A 7,591-nucleotide genomic window follows, 5' to 3' on the forward strand; every position below is an offset into this window, starting at 1 on the left:
GAGCCAGGAGCCGCTGCCCGGCCCACCCGGGACCGGCAGTCCTGCGCGGTCAGCCACCCGGTTCCGGGGCACGGAGCCGCGGCGGGGTGAGATCCGCGGGAGGGGACACCGGGACCGGGATGCCCAGTTCCAGCGCTGCTGCTGAGGAAGCAGTGCCCCCGCCAGGGGCGCAGGCGCAAGGCGGAGGGCCTGGGTCCTGCTGCGGGCCCTCCAGCTTGTGCCCTGCGCGGCGCCCGTGGGAACCAGCGCCCGGGTCTCCGGCAGAGTCGGAAGGGAAATTGCCGCACTTTTTTTCTTTTTTTTTTTTTTCCGGTATCGGGAATCGAACGACCTTGCGCTTGCCAGGCAGGCGCTGTGCCGCTGAGCTAAATCCCCAGCCTCGAAGATTTTTTTTTTTTTTTTTTTTCGGTACCGGGGATCGAACGCACAACCTTGCGCTTGCCAGGCAGGTGCTTATGCCACTGAGCTATTTCCCCAACCCTTGCCGCACTTTCTTCAAGGCTCTGCAGCGCCACCTGCGGCCCTGTGCCTCGGGGCCCAGTCCCGCCGCGGCCCCCAGCAGCAAGACGCTGGAGCCCAGGGAGCACATTGGGCCAAGCAGCAGCGGGGCGCCGCGAGGGGCTCAGAGGACGCGGCCCTGTCCCTCTCCTGGGACTTACTTTTGTCAAGGCCCCTTTACCTTGCACAATACAAACCACACGGTAATAGTGTATCCTATTCGATCCGATTTTAAGCCTAGAGCTCCCCTAGGCTTCTAGATAAAATACGAAAGACACCCTAAGTAAGTTTTGAAACTTTGTCATCTATGCTGCTTCCTAATCTCAGGTACTTACTTTTGATTTTTGTCTATTTTCAAGTTTAATGTTTTATCGTGAGGCTTGCTGATGTAATATGCTGTAAATTTTATTATAAGTTGTGGAATAGATTTTACACTATAATAAAATGCATATCACTTCTATATAAAAGTAAACATATATATCCAAGATAATTTATACATATATATATAAAAAAGCAGGGTATGGTGGCATACATCTGTAATACCAGCACTCAGGAGGCTGAGGCAGGAAGATCGCTTTGAGTTTGAGGCCAGCTTGGGCTACAAAGTGAGCTCAAGCCCAGCCTGAACTGCAAAGCAAGACCCTGTCTCAGAAAAAAAAAAAAAAAGAAAAAAGAAAAACAAAAAACAAACCCCCACGCTGGGCATGATGGTGCATGCTTGTAATCCCAGCTATTGGGAAGCTAAGGTGGGTAGGCCATGAGTTCAAAACCAGCTTGGGCAATTCAGCAAGATCGTGCCTCAAAATAAAAAGGTCTGGGGATGGGCATGGTGGTGCACGCCTGTAATTCTATAAGTCAGGAGGCTGAGGCAAGAGGCTCTTGAGTTTGAGGTCAGCCTGAGCTACATAATGAGACCCGGTTACAAAAACAAAAGAGTAGGGGCTGGTCATGTGGTACAGCACTACAGTGGTTGCCTAGCATGTGTGAAGCCCTTGTCAGTCCCCGGTGCTGCAAAAGACCCAGTCAAAAACTGGGCACCTGGGCCAGGTGCAGTAGTTCATACACACCTGTAATCCTAGCACTCAGGAGGCTGAGGCAGGAGGTTCACTTGACGTTTGAGGCCAGTTTGGGCTATGATGAGTTCAAGGCCAGCCTGAACTACATAGCAAGACCCTATCTCAAAAAAAACAAAAACATAAAGAAAAAACAAAAGAAAGAGAAAGAAAGAAAGAAAGTCAAATAATAATGAATACAGGCAAGGCTGTGGCGGAGTTGCTTCTACACTGTGGGTGGAAATGTAAACTAGTACAACCACTATAGAGATCAATATGGAGATTCCTCAAAAAACTAAAACCAGAAATTCCATTAAACTTGGCTGTTCTCTTTCTAGGTCTCTTCCCAAAACAAAGGTGTCATATTATAGTGATATGTGCATTCCCACAACTCATAATAGCTAAATCTTAGAGACAGCCTGTATGTCCATCAATAGATAAATGGCTAAAGAAAATGTGGCATTTATACACAATGGAGTACTATGGTGCCATAAAAAAGGATAAACTTGCCAGGCATGGTGGAGCATGTCTGTAATCCCAGCACTCAGAAGGCTGAGGCAGGAGGATCGTTGCAAGTTCAAGACTAGCCTGGACTACAAAAGACCCAATCAAAAACTTTTGCTCAAGGCCAGCCTGAAGAGCATAGCAAGACCGTCTCAAAAAGACCAAAAAAAAAAAAAAAGAGGATAAATGAGTCGTGTGGGAAAATGGGTGCACCTCGAGACTGTACTGTTAAGTGAAATCAATCAGACGCAGGCAGGCCCTCAGACGCCGAGCTGGAGTCTGGGACAGGGCAGGCCCAGCTGCTCCCGTGTTTCCTGTGGGGCTGGAGTTTTGCGCAAAGTCTGGCACTCACTTCCGTGGGTCTCACTTTCCACACAGTGCTGCCTGGGTTTGGGGAGGGTGACGCGGAAAAGTCAAAGTGCCCTCCCTGCCCTCTTTGCTGTGTGTTTTATTTCTTTGCTATACCCAGGTGCTGTAATCACTCACCTGTTTCCCTAGCTCTTGGAAAGGTGTTTTCACACACACAGAGTTGTTCAAATTGATGGTTCTGGTCAGGTACAGTGAAATATACCCACAGTCCCAGCTACTAAGAAGGCTGAGGCAAGAGAGTTGCTTGAGCCCACTAGCTCCGCCATCTTGCTGATGCTGAGACCTCCCGTCTTCCTCCTGGAGGGGCAGATGCTTGGGCAGGTGGCAGGCACAGGTACACAGGCCTCGGTCCTGCAGGCTATGGTCTGGGGGCCTCGTGGCCACCCTCACAGCTGTGCCTTTGTGTTACATTGTCTGAAATGTGAACAGTGACGACCACAGTCACTGCACTTTGATGAATTATTAGTTCTGTTCTTATGTCTTGATCTTTAGTTTGAGGAAGTAGCTGGTAGTGGTTTAAGTGCCTACAAAGAAGCTTCTTTTGTAAACTTAAAAAACTTCCAGACTAATTCTGACCTTCCCGAAGCTAGCCGACTATGAACAATTCCAGAATCACAAGTGCACACACATCAAGAGCATACTTGACCACACTCTTATAACACAGCATAGCCAGGCATGGTGGCACATGCCTGTAATCCAAGCGTTAGGAGGCTGAGGCAGGAGGATCACAATTTCAGGCCCAGCCTAAGCAACTTAGCCTGTCTAAAAATTTTAAAAATTAAGGCCAGCATGGTGGTGCACACCTGTAGTCCCAGCACTTGGGAGGCTGAGGCAGGAGGATCATCATCAGCTCAAGGCCAGCCTGAACTACATAGGGGAACCTTGTCTCAAAAAAAAAAAAAAAAAATTAAAAAATAAAAGAGGGCTATGCGTGTAGCTCGGTGTGATAGGCTCTTGGTTCCATCTGCAGAGAGCTAAACACACCATCAACAACCCCAGAGAGCTGTTCAGCAGAGGAGGCAGGATTTGCTCAGGGGTAGAATGCCTCGGGGGAAAACAGAAGGATGACTGGGTGCCGGGGTTGCCATTAAGGAAATCGCAGTTCTGCCGGGAACAGGGGTCGGGGTGGGTTCAGGGACACTATGGTGGTGGGAACGTTCCAGGGTGTCTGGAGGGTGGCTCGTGCTCGCCTCCAGCGGGACCCTTCCCGCGCTGCCCATCTCGGCCTGCCTGGCCCCTTCCTCGCTGTGTCCCCTCCTCCGCAGCCCTCACACCTTGTCCTGGATCCTTCTCTGGGACAGCGGGAAAGCGCCCCTCTGGGTGACCTCTGGGGAAAGGAGCGCCCAGGCTGGCCCGTCCTGGAGCCCTTGGGGGCTCCTGAGCTGGGCTCTCGGGTGATTTTTTTCCCCCCCGCCCCGGCGACCCCCGGCCTCTGCTGCCCCTTGCGCTACTCCTTGCCCCTCGCGCCACCGTTCTGCTGGGATCCTCTGGCTTTTCCAGGGGAGGGTCCCGTGGGACCGGAAGGAAGCGGTAGGGGCTTCTGAAGAAGCTGCAGCTCTGTCCTGCAGAGAGGCTGCAGGTCACGCTTTCTCTCCCCCTTCACCAGCTACTTTGGCCTGGAGAATTTTTTTTTTTTTTTTTTTTTTTTTTCTTTTTGAGATAAGGTTTCACTATGCAGTTCAGGCTGGACTTGAACTCACTTTGTAGCCGAGGCTGGTCTCGAACTGGCAGTGATCCTCCTGCCTCAGCCTCCTGAGCGCTGGGATTTGGCCTGGAGAATTGTTTAGAACTGGGTTTGGCTCTCATCTCCATACCACAGAAACTCCCCAAGGGCTCAGATCAGAGTCCCCGAGGGGTGCTCTTGACTACCCTCTTGCTTGGCTACAAGGAGAAGATACAAACAAAACAAAACCTATAGCAAAAGGAAACACTACTGTTAGCAAACATACAGAACAGATGGAATCAGGGTGTCTCCTGGAGAACCTCTGCAGTATCTACCGAAGGTGTCCTGGCAATTCCATGCCTATTTATAGACTCACTACATCACTGTGCATGCACATATATGCACACATGTGCACACACACAGGCACATGCACACACACAAGCAGCAGAAGACAGGTAGCGGGATGGTCACAGAGGCATAAAAGTCATAAACTGGAAATAACTCAGATTCCCTTAGAAATAGAATAGGCAAATATTGCTGGCACATTAAACATGATTCTTAAGAGAATGAACTACTGCAGTCCAGTGTGGTGGTACACACCTGTGACCCCAGCTCTGTCAGTGGCTGAGGCAGGAGAATTCAAAATTTTGGGTGGGCCCAGCCTGGGCAACTTAGTGACGTACTGTCTCAAAATCAAAAATAAAAGAGGGCTGGGGATGTAACTCAGGGCCAAAGACTGGAGTTAGTCGCTAGAACTGCAAAAAATTAAACATAAAACAGAACTGAAAACCTATTGTGACATACAGTACGGGTAAGGAAGATTGTGTGAGTGTGTAGTGCATGCTTCTGTTTGCTGATGTTCAAGCTCGAGCTAAAAATATTGTTAGGACAGTGGAATTGGTGGTGAGTGGGCAAGAAAGTTCCTGGGCTCCTGGAAAATTCTGTATTTTAATCGGGGTAATGATTACTTTTTTCTTTTTTCTGAGTCAGGGTCTTGCTATGTAGTGCAGGCTGGGCTCGAGCTCACAGATATCCTCCTGCCTCAGCCTCCAAAGTGCTGGGATTACAAGTGTGCGCCACTTCAGCAATGGTGATTACATTTGTAATGAATGGGTTTGAACAGTTCTAAAATGTCATCTAGCTGTGACGTTAAAATCTGTGCATCATATTACACGTGTGTTATCAATACTTCTCTAAAAGAACTTTTTAAAAAAAACACCCCACAATTGTAGATAAATTGCTCTTTGGACTCTTCACACTCCGTATTTTCATTATTTGGTAACATCAGCCGTGCGTTATTTACAGAGTGCCTCAGCTGGGAGGACGTTCGGAGCCCAGACCCTGAAGAGATACTTCAGAAAGTGAAAATGTGTGTTGGTAAAAACAGCTGCACGCGCAGCAAGAGCACGGCTTCCCGGTTTCCTCCCAGAACTTACCAGCAGGGGGCAGCGCTGCACAAACCCTCACGCTCGAGTCCCTCTAGTCCCGCGGTCCTAGCCTTTCGGTCTCCTGCTGCCCATCCAGCTAACTTCCAAAACGCCTGTCGCCTCCGGGCGTGGTGGCGCACGCCTGTTATCCCAGCACTTGGAGGCTGGGGCAGGAGGATCCTTGCGAGTTCGAGACCAGCCTGAACTGCATAGCTAGACCCTGTCTCAAAAAGACAAAAACAAACTGCCCGTTGCTCCCCTGCTCCGAAACAATGAGCAACAGCGTTTCAGACATGCCTGGGCAGGTCCTCGCTCGTGGGATGGAGGGCAAGGACGAAATGCTTTCCAGTCTCAGAGTATGGATCCAGGTGTGTGTGTGTGTGTGTGTGTGTGTGTGTGCAGGGGGTGATTGAACCCAGGCCTTTCAACTGAGCTATGCTCCCCAGCCCTTTTTTATTTTTTGTTTTGAGACAGGGCTCGCTAAGTAAGTTGCCTGTATTGAGCTCCAACTTGACGTCCTCGTGCTTCGATCTCTCAGACTGCTGGGTTCCAGGTGGGCATCACCATGCCTGGCCAGGTGTGTATTTTTGTTTCTTTTTTTGAGACAGGGTCTCACTTTGTAGTTCAGGCAGGCCTTGAACTCACTATGTAGTCCACACTGGCCTGGAACTTGCAGCGATCCTCCTGCCTCAGCCTCTCAAGCGCTGGGATGATGGGTGTGCACCACCACACCCCGCTTCAGGTGTGTCCTGAGTGGTCCCACTGAGGGATCATTGTCCTCCACTCCGTCGCCACCACCCGCTTTCGTGATCACAGCACGGACCGGAGAAGTCAGGCCTTCCTCATGTCCTGCTTCTCAGGTCAGCGGCCCCCAACACTCCCTGGCTTCCAGGCCCTCCAGTGCCATGGCTCGCTGCTCTGGCCCTGTCCTGTAGTCCTCACCTCTTCACTGCACCCCAGACGTCCTGGGCCAGGGCTGATGTCACTTTTGGAAACACTGTCAACTCTGATTGCACCGGCCCGGCAGTAACCTCCCCGCAATGTCCCACTGCACTTGGGATGAAGTTCAAAGCCGGGGTCCAGTGTGACCAGACCTGAGCTACCCCCGCCCCTCCTCCTTCACACCCTTCCCCCACACTTCCGATCCCCGCGCCACACCCACTCCTTGTCCTCCTTCCTAATGACACGCTTACGTCCTTGCAGATGGAGCTGCAGGTCTGACCCAGACTCGCGCGCTTGTGAACCTGACGCACGTCTTCCCTGCAGACCATGCACCTAAGGGAGCGGGGCCCTGCCTGGGTTCTGCCCTCTGAAGCCAGCCGTGCCGAGCACCTGCTGGGTTGCTAGGAGATGCTCCCTGCTTATTGAATAGGAATATCAGTCAAAAAACAAAAAAGATTATAAATCTAGACCTTGACCCCACGTAAGGAAGGAGACAAGGTGTGCTGCTGCTTTAAAATAATAATGGCCGGGCATGGTGGCAGATGCCTGTAATCTCAGCACTTGGCGGGCTGAGGCAGGAGGACTTCTGTGAGTTCCAGGCCTGCCTGGGCTCCATAGCAAAACCCTGTCTCAAAAGCCAAAAATAAATAAAAAAAACAGGTGTACTTTACATTTGTATGTGTTCTTTCAAACACGTAGTATCAACACCTATCATAATAACTGCGTAAGGTAGGTTACATAGCATAAAGAAGTGATATTTCAATTTGATAAATTTTTTTTCAAAAGAAGCACAGAATGTATTGACCAAAATGTTGGAGTAAGGGCTAAAGTCAACCTCTCTAAGCTACTCATTGGACGTCTGAACTGGAACATGTAAATGTCTGTCTCTTGATCTAACGTGCAAGGAGAGCGAAGCTTGCTAGTGCAGTGTTTGAGCACTGGACACAGACTTTTTGTTGCCTTTTTAACTTCTGTTTTTATTAGTCCATGTTTGCAGTACGCAGTGGTGACATTCATCATGCGGAGTTGGGACACGTACATAACACATCCTAGTTCCTTTTACATCCCTGTCCCCGCTCCTCCCTTCCAAGACAGGCTGTTAGGTTTCCAAAACTAGCTCCACTCCTTAGCCTGCT

At 50.2% G+C, this 7,591-nt stretch overlaps 1 long non-coding RNA gene across 1 annotated transcript in view; it reads left to right on the forward strand.

Moving 5' to 3' along the window:
- The window catches only part of LOC102003985, an 18,767-nt gene extending 11,759 nt beyond the window's left edge, over positions 1 to 7,008 (forward strand). Inside the window, exons 2-4 of the long non-coding RNA XR_261082.2 lie at positions 5,392 to 5,881; positions 5,988 to 6,090; positions 6,717 to 7,008. This is a non-coding gene — a long non-coding RNA (uncharacterized LOC102003985). The remainder of the gene's footprint in view (positions 1 to 5,391; positions 5,882 to 5,987; positions 6,091 to 6,716) is intronic.
- The last annotated feature ends 583 nt before the right edge of the window (positions 7,009 to 7,591 follow it).

This window comes from Chinchilla lanigera, unplaced genomic scaffold, assembly GCF_000276665.1.
Source record: "Chinchilla lanigera isolate Chin_1 unplaced genomic scaffold, ChiLan1.0 scaffold00023, whole genome shotgun sequence".
NCBI lineage: Eukaryota > Metazoa > Chordata > Mammalia > Rodentia > Chinchillidae > Chinchilla > Chinchilla lanigera.